The 20104-nt window shown below is 49.4% G+C and overlaps 1 protein-coding gene across 4 annotated transcripts in view; it reads right to left on the reverse strand.

The window, feature by feature from the left end:
- Window positions 1-15217, reverse strand: part of CBFA2T2 (CBFA2/RUNX1 partner transcriptional co-repressor 2) — a 39155-nt gene extending 23938 nt beyond the window's left edge. The window contains exon 1 of one of the 4 annotated variants that reach the window (XM_036395704.2): window positions 14800-15217. The gene's annotated coding sequence lies outside the window, so the exon portion shown is untranslated. The remainder of the gene's footprint in view (window positions 1-14799) is intronic. The other 3 variants (XM_036395705.2, XM_036395701.2, XM_036395702.2) reach the window with 3 other exon arrangements.
- Between the last annotated feature and the right edge of the window lie 4887 nt (window positions 15218-20104).

Here is a 20104-nt window from a genome sequence, read left to right on the forward strand (position 1 = left end):
TTTCCCCCACTCCATGTGATCAGCCTATTTTTACCCCATTTAGCTCAGGTTTATGGCACATCCCAGCTCCTGAGCTGTAAGATGCTGTGGGAGTGGAGAGGGCTAGGCACCTCTCAGGAGAGCCTTGCATCACACAGGAGGGAGCTGCTGAGCCTGGGAGAGGCATTTTATAAATCAAAAATAAACGCGTGTATCTCCATTGCCATCTAGTCCTCTCCCACACACAGCTGTTTCACTTTAAATCTCAATTCAATGTGAAACTCAGATAGAAGAACTTGAAAGAGCAAAGTATGTTATCGTTCACAAGCAGTCCAGAAAGCAGTTAATAAGGGAAATAAGATTAATAATTTATTCCTGAAGGCAGACTGCAGATCTTTATCCGTCTTGCCCTTCAGTGATTTTTATAAAATCCTATTAATGTGCCTGGCTCTAGGAACTCAGCAGTAGCACAGGTTGGATTTGGGGCAGCTCCCAGGCAGACAAGGCGGCGGCAGCTCCAGCTCTGTGCCATGGCCATGGCAGACCCAGCAGCACAAACCTGCCTGCAGGGCACTCCAGCCTCCAGAGCCTTCCTCTGGGGCCACAGACTCAGGCCAGGACCAACCCTGCATGTGGGATTCACCCCACAAACTATCACATCCAACACACCCCACAGCTGCTGTACATCAAGCCCCCAAACTCATCTTGCTTCTAGAAGAACACAAACCACCCTGTTGTGGTAATCCCCACTCTCCTGCTCTCTTTCCATGAAGGAGGCAGGGAATATTTACCCTGACAGCCATTTCCACCCAGGAGCTGTGGCTGCTGTAGCCACAGCCATTCCCTTCCCACACCACTAGCATCCCTACCAGTAAATTCTGGGGACCCAACTCCATCCCTTGATGTCCCTGGCAGCAGCTTTTGCTCATCACTGTCTCAAAGGGATGCTGTGAGCTCTGCCAGGGAGCCCGAGGTGCCCTGGGTCATGGAACCCTCCTCATCCTCACCAGCTGATTGCTCTGCTCTCATCAGAGACAGCCACCCCAGAGGGAGGCATACACTCCTGGAATATAGCCCAGGAGAAAACATTCCTGGAAACCAAGGCCTGCATTGCAGTTTTTGGATAGGAAGCACTTTGGGGATTGAAGGGAGTGATGCAGCCTCCCCAAACCATCCCTTTGGCTGGGCTATAACCTGGGACAGGGCACTCGTTCAGCAAAGCCAGAATTCCTCACTAATTCATTTGCTTAGATACTGCTAAGTATTTTGGTAATTTTTCATTAATTCCTTGTTCCATTTAACATCACAGAATCAAGACTATTTTTTTTTCTTTTAAATCACCCACTCCCATAACAATATTAAGCAATATTTCCTCCTCCGCACTATCTACTCCTTGGGCTAAAGCACTGGGAATGAAAAATGAAAGCAGTTACAGATATCAAACGGGCAATTATCACAATCATGGCAAAAAATGACATCTTCAAAGTCTCAGCTTGCTGCACTGCTCTCCAAAGCCTCTGACTCTGAGCAGAACAACGGTGGCGGGAGCAAAGTTTCCAGATGGGAACATCTGTGTCTCATTTGCCTCAGGGAAGAAAACACCAGGAAGATTTACGGCTCCTGAGGCTGGTGGAGCCCAGACACAACACGTACAGGAGGGGATACCATGGAGAAAGGCTTGGAGCAACAGCCTGCTAGCAAAGATTGGGTGTTTGTATTTCATGATTATTCTGCGGCGCTTCTACACGTGGGGAAATGAGATGTCAGGGCAAAAGAGAGTTTGGGTTTTGCTTGTTGTAAATGCTGTGTGGAGTGAAAGTAAGAGTTGAGTTAATTATGCTTGTATTAAAAAAATAAAATAAAAGCAGCACTTTTACCATCTCAGCTATTTTTAGATAGAAAAATTCATTTTAGAGTTGGCTTTAAGGGGTTACACTCCTAAAAGGTTTGAAATTGCTCCCTGCCCAGAGCATCAAGGCCATGGATTCACCCCTCTGGGGTCCAGTGAACACCAATTTTACACCAGAGAGTAAGCAGTGATCCAACAAGTGGGAAACTCATGGTTGAGTGACCAAGTCTCCCCTGGCAATGGCAGTAAAAACCCATTTCCCTTAGAAGCATTCCTTAAATTCTGCCACAGTTTAGGGACCACATTTCCAAAGGTGGGCAGGCCTATAATCCACAGGTTATACACAAGAACAACTGAGCACTGTAATTTTGAGAGTGCAAATCTGTTTTTCATTCTGCCTAGGCTAAACACCATGGAGTAAATAAAGCTGGAACTTTTGTACCTGTAAAATTCTGGGAGGTCCAAAAGAGGGAAAACACAGTGAAACAAGCTCTAAGTTTAGAAAGCATTTTCCACCTTAACAGAGGCTTCGAGACAGCCTTTAGGACATGATTTTATCTAGCCCTCATAAATCCTTTTAAAACTTGGACTGCTGGCCATTTAACAAGCAGCTCCACCCTTCTCCTGCTCTCCAGATGAAACACATTCACACTGGGCTCCATTTTGTTCCCTCCTTCTCCAACCCAGCAGTACCAGCAAAGCAGCAGAGCCTGGGGAACCGTGGTTAATTGGCATCCTCTAATTACTAATTAGCTCCAAGGGGCTCTCTGCAGCTCCAAACAGTCAATGGGAATGCATCCACTGATTTAAACAGGCTTGGGAAAAGCAGAGCTGCTGGAGCAGGCTCAGAGGAGTGACCCAGGGAACTCACAGGGAACCCACAGCTCCCCAAGGAGGAGCCAGCACGGGGCCACCACCACTGCAGCCCTTGCTGGGCTTCCCAGGAGCAGCTCTGGAGGAGCCTCAGGGAGGGTTACAGGGTTCTCTCCTCCAAGGGGAGCATTCCCAGGGGGTTCTGGCTGCTCTGCAGCTTCTCCCGCACCTCTCACACAGATGCTGCAATTAGAGGTGGCCGAGCAGTGTTTGTGGTTCAAAAATCCATCATAAGAGATTTAAGGAACAAATTCATCCCACCACCACCCCACAAACTCCATTAGGACCCTGAGCCTCCTCACTGCACAGCTTTACCAGAAGAGCTGAGGAGGCAGTGTGCACAGAGCAGAGCCCAGCAGGAGCTGCTGGCTACCAGTGCAGTGAGGCCACAGCTGCCACTCTGCAGCACTGCCCTGCCCTGCTCCAGGAAACCCAGGGCAGCACTGCAGGTCTGGCATTCCCATGGCTTCCCCAGGACGACCCCTTCCCAAGGGAATCCTGCAGCTTCTGCACTGTGAGCCTGGCTCATCCCAAAAGTGATGGTCACCAGGTGAGTGAGCCTCCTTTTTCACTGCCTGGTGTTTTATGTCCCAGCTCTCAGTTCCAGTAGGAAAAGTTGTGTAAAAGGAGGACATGTTCTAGCCATAAGAAACTAGGAGGTGCTGAGAAGGATGCTGTTTCTGGGTCAGCACAGCAAGCCCCTTTGCTGAAGGCTTCCCACCACAGTGCAGGATGAATCCCTGCCTCTCCAAGGATAATAATTTGGGGAGTTTCCTCTGAGAAAATCATCCCATTGAGCAGAGGCCACTGCACTGCCTGGTGCAATTTTAACCCCAAGCAGCTGAGGGATGATGTGATACCCCTTATCACAGTGCCAGGTGAGCTCAGATCCCAACCCCACAGCTCCTGGCACTTCAGATCCTGCCCACCTCTGTGCCTCTGCTCCCACTTAGGTGCTGGGAATAAGTTTGGCCACACACAGGACAAGCTCCTACAGAGATGGGCATGGTCTGTACAAAAGCTCCCACAGATTGTTATGAGGGCAGCAAGGTTTACTCCAGTTTTTTGTCATCAGAGAACTCAGAAATCCCTCAGCCACAGCAGCTCCTTCAGGAGGGACAGCCTTGTCTGTGCCAACATGTCCTTCCCCCAGGATCCCTGAGATCCACAGTGTTCCTGCCTCGCTGGGTACAACAAACACAGGCACTGTCCATGACTTGGACAGGTCCCCATCCCACACTGACACACCCCAGGATCTGCACAGCAGGGCAGAGACAGCCTGGAGCACCTTGGAAGTTCAAGCAACACAAGGAAAAAAGGGAACAGCCTGAAAAATCATTAAATCTTTCAAAATAAAAGGATGAAATCAAACCCACCTTAAAATCACCCAGTGACTGAAGATTTGGGAGCTTTAAACCTGATTACTAAAGACATACTGGAGGAGTTTAAAGTCAAGCTTTAAAACCATTTAAGAAGACATCCCTCTTGCTGTCCTCCATCTTCCAAACGCTGGTGCTTGATGGTTTGGTCTCCAACACTATAAATGAACCTTAAAACCAGCACTGACCTCAGAAAACAACCAGTACTGAACAAATCTGGATTTCTTAGAGCATCACGAATATCACTGAGCACAGAGATCTGGGCTAAGGAGAACAGGAGCAGCAGCTCTGGGGTTTAAGAGCAGGGGTATCCAGTGAGTAGAGAGTTCTCCAAATGAGTAAAGCACAATCTGGGATAAAAAAGTCTCTGCATACCAGGCAGACACAAAGCAGCAGTGCTAGCAGCTCAAGCACCACTACCAATAACTGTAAATAACAGCAATTAAAAAAAAACAAAAAACAAACAAGGTCACTTCTGAAAGAAGTGAGATCTCAAGGCAGAAAACCACATTTAATCCATAACAACCAACGTGACCGCAGAGAGGCACAAATAATACCAAGGACACCCAAAGCTATTACAAAAGCTTATAATAAACTAGGAAAAAACCCCCAAACTAACAACAAACCTGTTTGTTAAGCACAGAGCAGGTACAAATCCTGACCATCTGGAGAAGGAAGCAGTCCAGAAACTCATAGTCAGATGGGCCAGTTTAGATGAAAACAATGGTCATTTCAGCAAAAAACAAAACAGAAACCAAATGCAGTGCAAAACAAACCACTAACCAAGTTCTACCACAAACCTAAAATGAAGCAATCAAGGAAGGATACAGAAAAACATCCCCCTTGGGTGTCTGAAGTCATAGCATTTCCAAATATAAAGCAGACTCTAACACAGAGTCTCCCTTCTCCAGATGGAGGCTGAAGAGCAGGAGCTCATCACTGCCAGCCAGCCCAGGGCTAAAGCTCCACCAGGCTTTGTCCAAAACTGGGTAAGTTGTCCAAGAAATCAAGGAGGAACTTGGGAAAGATTTGAGAAATCTCTTCCATCCTCACTATTTCCAAGTGCCAGAGGGGACTCCATCCCTCTGTCAGTGAGTGTCTGCAGGGAAGGGTCACAGCAGGGACAGACTCTGCTCTGTGAGGACAAGAGGAATGGCCAGGAAACGATGCCCAGGAAGTCACACCTGAGCATGAAAACTTCTTTACTGTGTGGGAATGCTCAGGGAGGGCAAATATCTCCCTCACTGGACGTGTTCCAGAACTGTCTGGACACAACCCTGTGCCACGTGCTCTGGGATGACCCAGAGCAGGAGTGTCCCTTGCCCCACAGCCAGGCTGGCTCTCCCAGCAGCCCTGGCACTGCTGCCCACACCAACACCCCTCTGAGTGCCCTGCTGATATTGCTGAGGTAGCCAAGCCTCACTAATGAGTCCCCAGCTCCCTGGCTCTGTGGAGAGCTCACTTCATTCACTTGGGCGCTAAGTGCATTCAGTGCTGCCCAGCCAATAGTCCCTGCCATCAGTGGCACACACAGGAGCCCTGCCAAGATGACAATTCTGCCTCTTAAAAACACTCCTCACACCACTACACAAATGGCTTCTCCTCTGTGCCCCAAGCCTGACCAGCCTGTGGGAAATTTCCACCATTCCCCAGAGCTGGAAGCACAGGAGGAACACACTCAGGGTGTGTTTGGAGGGGTGTGGGGCCCTGATGGTGTAGAGGGGTCCTTACACACCTGGAGCCCCAAGAGCCAGCATCCCCTGCAGAGTCCAGGCACAGAGAGGTGAGGATGGACAGGAGAACCATCAAAGTTCAGTGTTTAGAATCATGGAATGGTTTGGGTGGGAAGGGACCTTGAAGATCACTCTGTTCCAAACCCCTGAACAACTTCCACCAGACCAGGTCACTCCAAGCCCTGTCCAACTGGAACATGGACACTGCCAGGGATGGGGGACCCACAACTTCTTGGTCTGCTCAGGAAGCACAGCAGTGACTGTTTCTGTGTGCCTCCTTCCCCTCCCTCTCAGAGGTGGAGAATTTCCATGGATAACCTCTGGAGATTCAGTGATGCACAGGGACTGGAGAGGGAAGGCTGGCTCAGCTGCTGCTGCACTCACTTTCAACCCATCACACAGCAACACAGCACAGACAAGACTTCCCAATTCATCATTCTTAGGCTTGGCCTCAGATAGTTACCACTAATCTGCATTAACCTGCTCCCCATCAACTGAAGCACAGGGGAAAGACAAAAACCCAAAAAGCTCAAAATTGTGAGACCAGGGCACAGAACAACCCAGCAAACCCCCAAGTTTGTTCTCAACTGCCATTTTCCTTCCCTGGTCACAGCAAAGCCTGTGACACCGTGCCTATAAATTTCCTCTAATGATGCAGCAGTGAGGCAGAGCCCCATCTGTGCCTGGGCACAGGTGAGACTTTTCACTATCGTGTAAGTGCAGGCTGCCTTTCAATTACACTCACCAGCCCATTAGGCAAATTAGATTTGCATATGAGAGGATAACTAGAAAGTCAAGAAATAGGCCCTGAAGGAAAATACATTCTGTAAGCTACATGTCCCTGGGAAGATGTGGACAGGGAGTTTGCTGTCCATCCCTCTAGGGCTTCTTTAGGTTTTCATGGTGTTCAGGTTTCTCTCAGTGCTGGCATGGGTTTGAGGACAGCCTCTTTACCATGCAGAACTGGAGGCAGACAAAGACATCTGCATCCCTATCTCCCTAAAAAGATGCCCAATTCTGCAGGGAAATGCATCATTTGCAGGTTCTGCCTTGCAGTATGCTGGAAAGGAGATTAAAATACTACTGGTGTGAGAATTTCAATTGATCCCACCTGGGTTTCAATAACATATCACTGAAGTACAGAATTACTTCCAGCACCCTAAGAAGGTCCAGAGGCACATGACACCCAGTGGTATGGCATTACACAGGTGTCCCATGTCACTGAGGACACCCATGTGGACTAAACAGTTCTGCTCAGGTGATTCTGAAGAATTCATCCGCCTGCACATGCTTGGTTTTTTTTTTCCTGGTGAGTGTATGCAAAACAGAGACAACCTAGCTCATCTCCCAGAATCCAGATGGCACTTGCAAACCTTGTCTGTGTATCAAATGTTGTTTTTTAGATCAAGTGTCCCTGGTTGACAACACAGAACTTCACGATGCTATCTTTAGATAGGCTTCTCTGCAAAGAAACACCCTTGGAGCATACGTTGCAGGAATATGCTAATGTGGCAGGGTGTTTTCAGTGGCCACAAATGGATCTGTTCCTGGGAGCTCAGACACCCCACAACAAGCTGAGACTGGCTGGAGATGAAGGGTCACCCAGCTCCCATGGAAAAGAGGCACCAAGAAGTTAAAAATTGCAGGGAAAGGTTAAATTACACCACTGGAGAGAGGCAGGGTGAGCTCACAGCAAGTGCACTCACACACAAGTGATGATTACAAAAAAACTCTACTAAATGGGTGAGGGCAGCTCAAAACAGACAGCAAAATCTGAAACTTTCCATTCCTTGACTTCTCCTACAAGTTTAGAGATTCTTACCCTATTTCCTATTCAGCTAACTGCAAGGATCTTATAAAAACCCAGTGATTTTTCTTCCTCAAGGTCTTCACTTCCTCCTCCACATCTCATGCAAAGATAAAAGCAGCACATGCAAACTAAGTTCTTTAAAACTAACCCATTAATAAAGAACAAAACTCTACAAAACTTGCAGTTTGACATATTCCTGAGATAATCATGTTACCTTCAATGAAAAAAAAACTGTAGCAGTTGTTAATAGAAAACAGCAGCACCCCTCAAAAAACCCACCCTGAGCTGTTTTCTATTCTCCTCAGCTCCAAGAACAAGAATCATCACTTGCATGTGAAAAAGCATGAAAAAACCCCTGACTTATACACAGTCCCCACTAAGCAGCAAAATGGCCTGACAAAAACCAAAAAAAAACAAAGAAAGCTGCAGAAACAGGTTATGGTACAGCTCAACCCTGGGATCAGAAGGTGACACCAAGAGCACTGAGGTGGCAGAAATAACCCCTCATGCCTGCTGCTGAAAAGAACATTTCAGAACAGTGACATCAGGTAAAGCAGCAGCTTTTGAAAAAAGAAAGTGATCCAGGAGGTAGCTCCTTCCATATTGCAGGCGCTCACAGTAAACACCATATGGCCTGTTAATTTAATTAGGGAGAAGAAACCCCCTAAGTTTGAGATTTGACTTTGAAGGGTTTAAAACAAGTCTGAGGAAAATCACTCGAGATATTCCATGAGGTTGCCTTGCCTCCTTCATCCACATTCTGACCTGCTGTACCTGGTGTACAGGCCTGGTGCTACCCCAGGCTGCACACACCCCCCTAAAGAGTTGGAATTCTTTTAGAAGTCCACCACTGTTCCCACCACTGCACCTGCACAGATGCCTCCCAGGAAGATCTGGGTAGTCACTGCCAGGCAGCCAAGCCAGGAGAGGGCTGGATCAGGAAGGAGGGAAGTACAGTGAATAAAGCAAGTACTTCAGCTGAACAATATTCTCAGATAGCAAGCAGAATTTTTATTTTAAATCCTCACAATCTTCACTGGCAGGTCCCACCTGTCAAAGACAGGATGCAGCTCGTGCTGAAGGTCAGCCTGGCAAATGGTGGAACACCAATGGTGAGACACAAAGCCTCAGGGCAAGTCCACTCCCCATCCATAAGTAAATTTGCATCTGTAATCTTGAGATCAACCAACCAAGCTCCAACTGTCCCTAAAGACTTTTGTATCTGAGCAAAATCTCAGTGCAGTGCTGAATAAAATGTCATTCTCCATTATGGATGTATCTTCCATGTCTCTGTGAGCAGAGAGGGCATTCCTAGGATCATTTCCAGTTAGGGGTTTGCTTTCCTGCATCTGTACCACCATGGGACACTGCAGCACCACTGCCAGGTCTCTGCACAAACTGCTCAGTGCATCACCAGCAGGAACAAGAGAGACCCCATGGAAGTGGCTGCTGGGGCACCAGCAAGGATGCAAAGCCACAAAAGGTGATGATGATTCCCTGAGGAATGGCCTCCCAAGCTGGAAGAGCTGAGGCTGACAAGGCTCCTGCAGGGTCTCACCTTCAGCAGCCCGAGGCCCAGGCAGCAGCAGGAACATCTCCATGGTGCTCCAAGGACCACCATCCATCCCCTCAGGAGCTGCTCTGGCAGGAGCCTCCAGCACAAACCCCACCAGCACAGCCCTGGGGGTCCCAGCTGGGTGAGGGAAACCCAACACTTCTCCAGAGAGGTGCCACCAACCTACCTCAGGCCTGGGTCAGGGCTTTGGCCTCCAGGCTGCTCGGGCAAGGGCACAGAGGGAAGCTCTGCCTGGTGCCTCCAGGAGGGGCACAGAGGGAAGCTCTGCCTGGTGCCTCCAGGATGGATGGGCACAGAGGGAAGCTCTGCCTGATGCTTCCAGGATGGATGGGCACAGAGGGAAGCTCTGCCTGATGCCTCCAGGATGGGCACAGAGGGAAGCTCTGCCTGATGCCTCCAGGATGGGCACAGAGGGAAGCTCTGCCTGGTGCCTCCAGGATGGGCACAGAGGGAAGCTCTGCCTCGTGCCTCCAGGATGGATGGGCACAGAGGGAAGCTCTGCCTGGTGCCTCCAGGATGGGCACAGAGGGAAGCTCTGCCTGGTGCCTCCAGGAGGGGCACAGAGGGAAGCTCTGCCTGATGCTTCCAGCACAGGCATGAGCTGCCACCCTCCTTTTCTCCTGCCTGGCACAAAGTGGGTCAGGGCTGTGTGGGCTGATGGCACGTCACAGGATGTGACCCACCTGTGCTCCCACCATACCTTTGAAAAGCAGGGGCATTTCCCAGGTAGGGCAGCAAGGGATGCTCCCTCCCTCCTCCTCTTACCAACTGCAGCCCATCTTGTCTTGAGGAAAACCCAGGATACTCTATGCCAGCACTACGCCAGGGGATATTTTAGGAGGTTTGGACTTTTATGGATCCTGCTGCCCTGTAGATAAATCGTACCAGGAGAAAATCACATTGCTCCTAGAAATTTGTAACCTCAGTTGGCATGGAGCTTCTCCTTTGCTCCTCTCAACAGCTGACTACACTCACAAATTAACATCCCACTTGTTTAATTGTGTTTTCCTTTCCTATGCAGACCCAGGCTGGGATCTGTGTGTCCCTTTAATAGGTGTGTCACAGCAGTATGCCAGAGTTCCCCATTTTCTAGTTAAAAAAAAAAAAAAGCCAAAAAACAAGCCCAAACCCAGATAACAAAACATCTAAAGCCCAGCAGACTTCTTCCTGCTAGCAAGGAAACCTCCTCTCAGGACACTGCAAAGATTTAATTTACTACCAATTGCCCTCTGGTTATTTTACATTTATGGGGTGGGGGCTGAAGAAAGGAAGAAAGCAGAGAGGGTGTAATTAGCTTTGCTTGTAAAATGTTCATCCCAGTTGTAACAGCAACTGGAGCCTATCGGGGGGCTTAATAGATTTCAGGGTTTTGTTGAAGCTGAAGGGTCTGTGTGGGGTGGGGGGGGGGGGGGAAAGGCTGGGAATAAAAAAAAAAAAAAAAAAAGAGGAAAAATATTAAAAAAAAAATCAATAAGTGGATCCTACATCTTGCCACAGCCCCATATGGAAGTAATCAAGCACAAGGGTGGCAGCTGGGGCCAATAACAGTCACCTGCAGTTGAGGGACGTGGGGGTTTGGGATGGGTTTTTAATGCTAATTTCCTGGAGGAACAATGCGGGAGCGGGCGCGGAGCGGCTGAATGGGGAGCAGCGGAACAATGGCTGCACCTGGCGCTGCGGGCAGCGCACGGAGCGGCAGCGCCCGGCACATCTGTTCACACAATGCCCTCCCCCTGCAACAGGTCCGAGCTGCAGCCCTCCTCATCCTCCCTCCACATCCGTTAGCCACACTTTTGGGGCTTTCCAGGGTCTGGTTGGTTGTTTGTTTTTTTTTTTTTTTTGTGAAAGGGATGGTTGCACAGCATCCCGCCAGCAGGTTGCGGCATCCCGCTGCTACAGACGAGGAGAGGAAGGAAAACTGACTCTTGGCTTTGAAGATCTGCAAGTGTTGGCTCTTCTAAATGGTTCTTCTGGCCACCTGTGAGTGTCCCCCTTCAATAGCCCAAGTGGTGCTGCAGGCAGCAGAGATGGGAATCCTGCAGGCAGCAGAGATGGGAATCCCGCGGCCGGCAGCGCGCCCGAGGAAATTCAATACGCATTATTCTAAAACCTTCAGCTTAGCTTATAAAAATGCCACTGCCCAGCCCAATAAAAGGCATGATAGTTACACTTTAAAATGCTTTGAAACCTCTGAAATCGCTATTGTCCTGTTGGACATAAGCTGCTGACACACAAAGCCGTGCTAAGGTCAAGGTCCTGCCTCAGAAAATTGCTTGCAGACCCAGGAACTGAACCCAAGCCTCTCCGTGCTGCACTTTAACTGTGGGATCACTGCTCACCATTTCTTCCTGGCTGCTGCTCCTGCTCTAAACAAAGGTTTTTCCAGCCATTCTCTGAATGCTGCATGAATTAAGGCAGTCTCCATCATAAAAATAAAAGTTGAACAGACTCCCAGAGACCTGCAGTGACGCTGCCCCCGGGGACTGCTCTGGAGTGTCTGTCGAAACACATTTCATACCTAGCTCCTAACAAGCAATCAGATATGGAAATAGTCACTAGATAAAGGCAAGCTTACAATCCAGCCCAGAACAAGTATGGATAAGCCAGTTCTTATAATGGGAAAAAACCCAACAGGCAACAGATTATGACCATCTTCTGCTCAGATTTAAAAACTAGCCAGCATTGACTTAAATCTGCTGCATGTGCCCAAGTCCTCAAATGACTGTGTTCAGCTCTCCAGCTACACTATAAACATCACACATACACGTCAAACAAATCTTGTTTTTTATCCAAACCTTAAAAAAACAGATCTGGGAAAAACAAGAGGCCACCTGGCTCCCCTATCCCATCCCATAACCGTGGGAGAGCACTGCCTCCTGCTAAATGCTGCTGGTGGTTACTGCATTTATGGGTCAATCTGGGGACTGGACGACTGATTGACTTGAAAACTCAGCTCCTGCAGTTAAACCACACAAACCTGTCAAACCAGTGATAACCTCTACAAGCCAAACTGCACCGTGGGTGATGCAAGACAAAGCTCTGTAAAGCAGCAGTAAAATCATTTGGGACTCACACTCCATGTGGCAGGAGAGGCAGCATTAAGTGAAATCCCACTCTCTTGGGGACCCTGGTCCTATAAGACTGAGAAGAATAAATCAGAAAAAAAAACCCAAACCCAACAGCCTGACCCAGGATTCACGTGAGCAAAGCTCCCTTTGCTTTGGCAGGTTTAAACAAGCCTCTGCAACACCAGCAGATGCAAGTTGCAAAAATAGCAGCATCTTGGAAGTAAGCAGGGGCTGTGGCTCCAGTCCCTGGGCAGAGCAGAGCCTGGCTTGGCATTTTCACTATTAAATGGAGTTTCTGCTCTTTTCCTGGGGGCATTCCCTGTGTAATAGAGTTCTCAGATTAACAATCTATTCTCCTTGCCTTTAGCAATTCTGCTCCTTCCTCAAACCCTTCAAATCCTTCTCTTGGCTTAGCTGCACTTTCCTGTTGGCAGTATTTGCTCAAACTGCCTTTGCTTTACTCTTTTTTCCTTGTTTCCCACACTGGAGTCTCTGAGTTTTGCATTATTTGTGTGTTTCTCTAACTGCTGGATGGGCTGGGCTACCTGGCTGTGAAAGACACACAGTCATTTAGATGAAGCCCAGGTAGTTCCAAAAATCAGACAGAACATCTTTTCCATATTAATAGTGAAAATCATGTCATCCAGCAGACAATAGCAGGGGGGAAAAAGTGTCTTCACTTGGATGTCCTGTACTATTTCTATAAAATTATTCGGTCTGGTGACAGAGTTTCAAGCCACCCTCTTCCCCAAAATACAACCACCTCTCTCATCTAAGCACTCGGCTCATCAGGCACCCTAAATCCTTTTTAAAAATAAAGGAGCCAGAGGAAAAAAAGAAAGTTTCCTGCAGGGCTTGAGCAAGACTCTACTAAATTAGTTATTTAATGGGCAAATCGTGCTGCCCTGATGCCGGCAGAACTTCCGTTTGCTTAATCAGGGCTCAGCCCGCAAGGAGACCGCAGCAGCAGCTGCTCCAACACCCTGCACTGCCTTCACAAACTCGGGAAGTCTCCAGGAGAGCTGCAGCAGAGGAGCACTGCTCTTTGCTCCTAGATATCATCACACCCTGTATGGCTTTGCCTGGACGTTTTTGGGGTTTCAAACTCCTTTGTCCTGGTGCACTTTGAGACATTGAAGCGCGCACACTCCTTCTGCCTCCTCTCCAGGGACACACAGGAGGTGTTTATTGTGTCTCTAGAAGCAGATTTATAATAGATAGCATTTTTTAAAGCCTCTACCCAAATGCTTACATGCTGCAAGAGAAGGAAAACCTTAGGGTGGCCCATGGAGCGGCCAAACTGACCAAGCACAGAGCTGCAGCCCAAGCAAGCTGCCAGGGAGCCCACCCAGGCTCTCCCTCAGGAACCCCCATCATTTGGCATGTTTAAAGCTAACCTGGACACAGCAACACCAAAGGGAATCATCCTGCACCAGGCAGCCCAGCAAATATTCCTCTCTCTTTTTCCAGCCTGACAGCAAGCAATGCTCAGCCACATTTCAGCTCCCCAAACTTTGAGTGCTGATTTTGGTGCATCGCCTGTGGCTGGGCAGGATTTCTCCAGCACATAAAATGGACTGAGTATCATTGCACAGGAGCTGAGTGGTGTAGGGAGCAGAAAAAGCTGATCATATTTGCGGGAGCAGCTTAAACATGCAACAGAGGGATCTCTACAACAAGCTACACCAGAGGGTCAGAGGAGTAATTTCAACTGCTGAACCTTCCCAAAACACAGGGAGGGGGCAAAAGGGCAGGTTTAAACTAAATATGCAAGATCCAGGGATTACAATAGAAAAAGAGAAAATAGAGCCTGTCTACAGCCCGACAGTGAAAATATATAGGGGAGGTGTGTTCTGGTATCACAAGATTGATCTGGGAGATTTAGATGCTGGGAGCATCAGTTGCTGCTCAAGGAGTGCAAAGACAAAAAGGGAGCAGCCTCTGACACAATGCAGAGAAGCCCTGAAAACACGGGGGAAATTAAGGAAATTTGGGAGCCAATGGAAGAAATCCACCTCTGCAGTTTACACCCCCCAGCTTCAATACTGGCATGCAGAAACCAGAGTAAGCCCAGGCACAGCAAAAAACCACGTTCTGCTAAAACACACAAACCCCTTCCTGCATTGCCATTTCCCCAGAAAACGCCAAATCCCAGCCCTCTGCTCACGGAGGGGGTGGTGGGGGGGGAAGGAATAAAAAAAAAAAAAAATACCCATTCCATAGCAACCCAGAACGAGCTGTACCGCAGCTCTCCTCAGAGAGAGTTTAGTGTTTTTTCAGCTGCAGAATCCTCGCATGCAGCCGGCTGGGCTATTGAAGTTTTCCCCAGCACTGCAGAGGAGCGAGGCAAGGCTGGCAGAGCGCTGCGGCCGCCGCTCCCCGCCTGTGCCCGTACCTGGTGCCGAGCCGGAGCTCGGAGCTCTCCCCAGCCCTCCCGCACAAGCCAAGGCGCTCCCCAAACCTCGCAGGGCTCAGCATCCCCCCGAGCATCCCCCGCCGCCCCGCTTCAAAATAATCCCGTTCTTTGCTTACCCTAGCCAGCGAGGTTGCAAGAATCCAGCTGCTGTGCAATACACCTCGTTTCTTTCAAATAGAAAGAAAAGCGCTCTTCCTCCTCCTCCTCCTCCTCCGCCCGTGATCTTCGAGCGCAGCCGGAGCCCAGCCTGCCTTCTCCTTTCATTAGCTGGACATGTGTCAGGTCCCGCACATCTGCGATTTCTCACTGCCTGGAGCCGCCTGTCCGATTCCAGGGAAACACAGATGGATCCCAGATGGGAAGGTCCTGCCAAACAGACCAGCTCTCCACCTTGCCAGAATACCCAGCTTAGAGGCAACACACCCTCGGCTCGCTGCCTGCTCCCTGCCTGCGCCGCGCTGCTGCCAGGCTGCTCGCCAGCTGATGTCACCAGGCACACACCTACCAGCGCCTCGCCGCCCGCCTGACATTAACTTGTTAAATACACCGAATTTGTTTATGGCCGGCAGGAACTGCGAGGCAGAAGCAGCTTCGCCGCCCCCCTCCCCAGAGCCGCCTTTCACGGCAGCCTCTGCCCCAGCCCCGCGTTTGGAAACCGGGATGAGCTCTTGGTTAATTTTCCGAAGGTTTCCCCATGCACGTAAATCTTGGCTGCAAACTCCCCCCTCCCCGTCCCCAGCAAGGCTGGAGTTTGCGGCGCTGGAAAACTGGCATGTGTTAGCAATTAGAAGCAACAACAAGATAACAAGATACTGATGTTGCAAGGATACCAAACGCGGACTGGAAAATTCAAAGGAAGAGCAATTAAATGTGTAACATACTACCCGGCTCGAAGAGGAAGTGTTAAAGGAAAATGTAAATCCGAAATGTTTTATACCGGGAGTAAACTCCACCAGAGATCTCAGAGCACTGAGGGAGGCCCGGAGCAGGAACCCGCTGGGCAGGACCACATTTGACCATTTCCCCCCTCCCATTAATGCACAGCCGTGGCTGCTGTGCCACCTACAAACCTCCTGGTAATCCTGACAGGCTCTCCCCGAGGTGCGGCGTCAACAACAGATATTAACAGGAGGCCCCTGACTAATCCCATCAGCCCCGCACCATTCACCGCCAGCCCGGCGCTGGGCAAACACGGATTTACACAACAGCGCTCCTGGCCACGGCCCTGCCTGCCGGGGACTGCCCCGAGCAGGGACAACCACCCCTCCAGAGTGCCCAAACCAGCCTGCTCCACACCAGCCCACTGCCAGCTCCCCTCAAACTGCCCCACGAGGAGCAGCAGCGCTTGCATTTTGCCTGCAGACCATGCACAGACACAGTTTACACCCCAGGAGGAGAAGCAATGGTTGCATTTTGCCTGCAGACCATGCACAGACACAGTTTACACCCCAGGAGGAGAAGCAATGCCTGCTTTTTGCCTGCAGACCATGCACAGACACAGTTTACACCCCAGGAGGAGAAGCAATGCCTGCTTTTTGCCTGCAGACCATGCACAGGCACATTTTAACATCTCAGAAGGGATCCACTGCTCCAGTCCTCACAGCTTAGCAGGTTCAGGACTTGATCCTTTCCAAATCGCTGCAGTCAACAACACCTCTCTCTCCAGCTACTTTTTTAGAGAGCCAGGGACCTCAATATTTCCCCAGCCAGCAAACTAAGAGCCTGACACTGCTCAAGCTGGAGGATGCTGCTTTTTCACAAGTCCAAAAATCATACATGCCAAATTCTCCACAGTTGGTGTAGGCATGACAGGATAGTTACTTGTTCACACGCAGCAAAATGCTCCTTTTTCTGAAATTCCCATGGCTCTGGCAGGCTTCTGCTAACTGCTATGCCCATAAACCTTCTGGAGGTACTGCCCCCCGGCATCTCACCTAACCCTTCACCCTGGCTTCTCTGCTGCTTATTCCTAATTAGTTTAAGGTACCTCTGCTTCCCTTTGGGAGGGAGAAAAGGCTGTAAAGGGAGAAAAGTGCTTTAAAGGAAGCATTAAAAAGCATTCTGCAAGCAGGCACGGCATGAGTCCATGAACACAGGGGCCACAATCTCCTGCTGCAGAGGACAGGCCTCCCAGTATAGGCAGGATGCTGTGTGATAATTGGGGGGCAATTTGGGCAGGAGATTTTTGGGCTGTTGTAAGAGCACATGAAGCTGCTGCTTCCCTGGCTGGGCAAACACATCACTCTGAGAAGAGCAGCCCTGTCTGCAGGCAGAGGGGACACAGGTTTACAGCAGCTCTCCCTCCTCCAAACCTCACCCAAGAGATGAGGTTTCCACATGCTGCAGTTAGGAAAGAAGAAGTAAATCACATTCAAGTATCAGCACACAAACACCTGGAGCATCCCATGAGATGATGCTCAGGCAGCAAAACAGGTTGGGAACAGGCAGATCCAACAGTGCCTCCCAGCACCCCAGTCCCCACTGGAGGGGCTGCTGGCAAGGCACATCAATAAAACATTCAGGTTCAGAAAGTTCAGCTCGCTGGGGCTTCTGACACTTCTGATGGAGGTTGCGCAAAATAGCGAAGCTCTCAATATTTCATAAGCTGAGATGGAAAAACCATCTCTAAATTACACAGACAATGAAGGGAGGCACAACCCAAGCAGCTCCACCAACACCAGAACTAATAAAGTTATTTTCCTATGGACTTGCATCTGATGGTTGGCTCCCTGGCACCTCACGCTGTGAGGTCCCCAACAGGAGCCATCCCCAGCCGGGCCGTGGCGACAGCGGTGGCTCTCATGTGGATTCTCTGATGTCTTCCAAGAAGCAAGCTCATGTTGCAGCTCTGTCCCCAGTGGAGATGGTACCAGGCAGATGGATGCAGCCCTGTGCTCCCAGAGTTAAGAATCCAGCATCAGACACTGCTGCTCCCTGTGCTGCCCTGTCCCACCACCCCCAGAGCAGCCTGAACCGGGCAGTGAACTCCAGATGCCACCTGGGATCTCTCAGGTCTTTGGGTCAAAGCCATAAGAGAAGCACCCTCAGAAGGCACAGGGGACACCCTGGGGGTGGGATAAAGGAGCTTTATGTGAAATAGGTAACCAGCATGAGGTGTTCCCTTGCCTGCTTTTTTAACCATATTTCAGTTTAAGGACCTGAACAGCTTGTAACACTTCACACAAACAAAAGCTGTCCCCAAATGTGACAACTGGGTTCTAACTACCCTTTGTCAACCATGGCTAAATAAATCTCTTCAATGTTTTTACAACCTAAAGCACTTTGAAACGTCAAGAACTCAGGTCACTGCAAGTATTTTAAGTACAGTTACAACGACTTTATAAACCTTTATGAAAAGGCACATAACTCTTTGTCACCGTGTCCACAGCCCAGTGCCTAAAACCCCACCATCCTCAGGGAAGACATCCCCACTTCTTGCTAGGGAATAAGGCAGACCTCATGGCTCACCATTAGAGTAAGAAAGATTGATGGGTGCCTTTGGGTTCTCCAGGTACAAAAACTATGGACAGCAGGGTGCCCTGAGTGGAAGTCATTGCCAAACCTTCTTTGAAAGGCTCATGGATCATGTCTTACATATGATCCAAGTGCTCAGCTCACCCAAACCATGACCTATCCCTAAGTTCAGAGGCAGGTCCATGAAGTATAGAACCACAAAATGCCAGAGTGGTTTGGGTTGGAAGGGACTTTACAGCTCATCCCACCCTCTGCCATGGGCAGGGACACCTTCCACTATCCCAGGGTGCTCCAAGCCCTGTCCAGCCTGGCCTTGGACACTTCCAGGGATCCAGGGGCAGCCCCAGGTTGCTGCAACCCCCATCCAACCTGGGACAGGGAGTCCATCCACATGCCATCTACTGACCCCTCTCACTGTTCCCAAGAGGCTTGTCTGCTCCTAAAAATGCATTGAAGCAGATGTTGCAGCCCAGACATCACCAGCACAGTGGAAGGAAGCAGAAGTGCAGGCAGCATGGAGAGAACTTCTTTCCCCAGCTCATCATGCTAATCTGCTTCTGCTTTCTTCTCCTGGGAATGTTCCATGGAAAGAACGATGCAAGCAAAGTTTGAACACTGGGAGCTATTGATACCTGCTGCTCAGTGTGGTTTCTGAGGAAAGCAAGGAAATCTGAAGAATTTTTCCAGTTTGCAGTGGAATTTTTATGCCTATCACAGCCCATTGCCACAGCAAGCACAAGAGACCCAAACTGCTTCTGATTCTCTGCTATTCCACAGATAGTTCATGATGTGCCTTGGATTTATTTTTTGCCTGCTGTGTTCTTACCTCAGAAAGAAGCTTCTCTTGAATTCAAGGCAACCCTGGAAAGCCTTTGCCTTTTTAAGCTGACCACTTTCCATTGCACAGAAAAATAAATCCAAATGCACTAAGGCAGCCAAAGCCATTTATCAGGCTAAGTAGGAACTGTAAATTCATGCTAACTGGAATCTGATGGAAACCAATTGGGATCCTCCTCCTCCTCCAGGCTCAGGTCTGGCAGGAAAGTCAAACATTTTATTGCCTTCTTTATGCCTTACAAGACAGTGGAGCCAAGAAGGGACTGCTCTCTTTGAAGCAATGCTGGTGGGGTTGCAAGGGACACTCAGCGACTTGAGTTCAAGCTCAACCCCCAAAACAGAGTTTAGACCTCTCCATTCCTGGCAAATTTATCACATTTAACAAACATCCTCTTTTCAATACATCCATTATTTGAATTAGCACATGGCAGATTATGTTAACAAGCTTAATTTGTCACAGAATCGTGGAGAAAGGTTTGGGTTAGAAGGGATCTTAAAGCTCATCTCATTCCATGCCCTGCAGGGACACCTTCCACTGTCCCAGGGTGCTCCAAGCCCCAGTGTCCAACCAGGCCTTGGGCACTGCCAGGGATCCAGGGGCAGCCCCAGCTGCTCTGGGCACCCTGTGCCAGGGCCTGCCCACCCTCACAGGGAACAATTCCCTCCTAAAATCCTGTCTAACCCTGCTAAGGCACACCCAGATCTTCCAGTCCCTCTCCAGCTCTCTTGGAGCCCTGTTAGGCACTGGAAAGGGCTCTAAGGTCTCCCTGGAACTTTCTCTTCTCCAGGATGGACGTCCCCAGCATTCCCAGCCTCTCCCCAGAGCAGAAGAGCTCCAGCCCTCAACAAAATCCAAATCCAATCACATTGCCTCCTTCAGGAGTGAACATGAGCAGCGTTTGGCTTTTGTGCCATTTTAATCCACCCCATAGAGGGGGAAAACCACATTAAAAGTTGGCCTTAACTGAGCTGGAAGAATTTTACACCCAGAACATCCACAATCAGACATTGCCAAAAAAAACAAATCCCCCAAACAATCAGGGGGAGCAAAGATGCAACAAGGAATTAAACACAATCTGAGGAAGTTACTGAAAATACTCCTGGCCAGTC

This window comes from Molothrus ater, chromosome 17 (genome assembly GCF_012460135.2).
Source record: "Molothrus ater isolate BHLD 08-10-18 breed brown headed cowbird chromosome 17, BPBGC_Mater_1.1, whole genome shotgun sequence".
NCBI lineage: Eukaryota > Metazoa > Chordata > Aves > Passeriformes > Icteridae > Molothrus > Molothrus ater.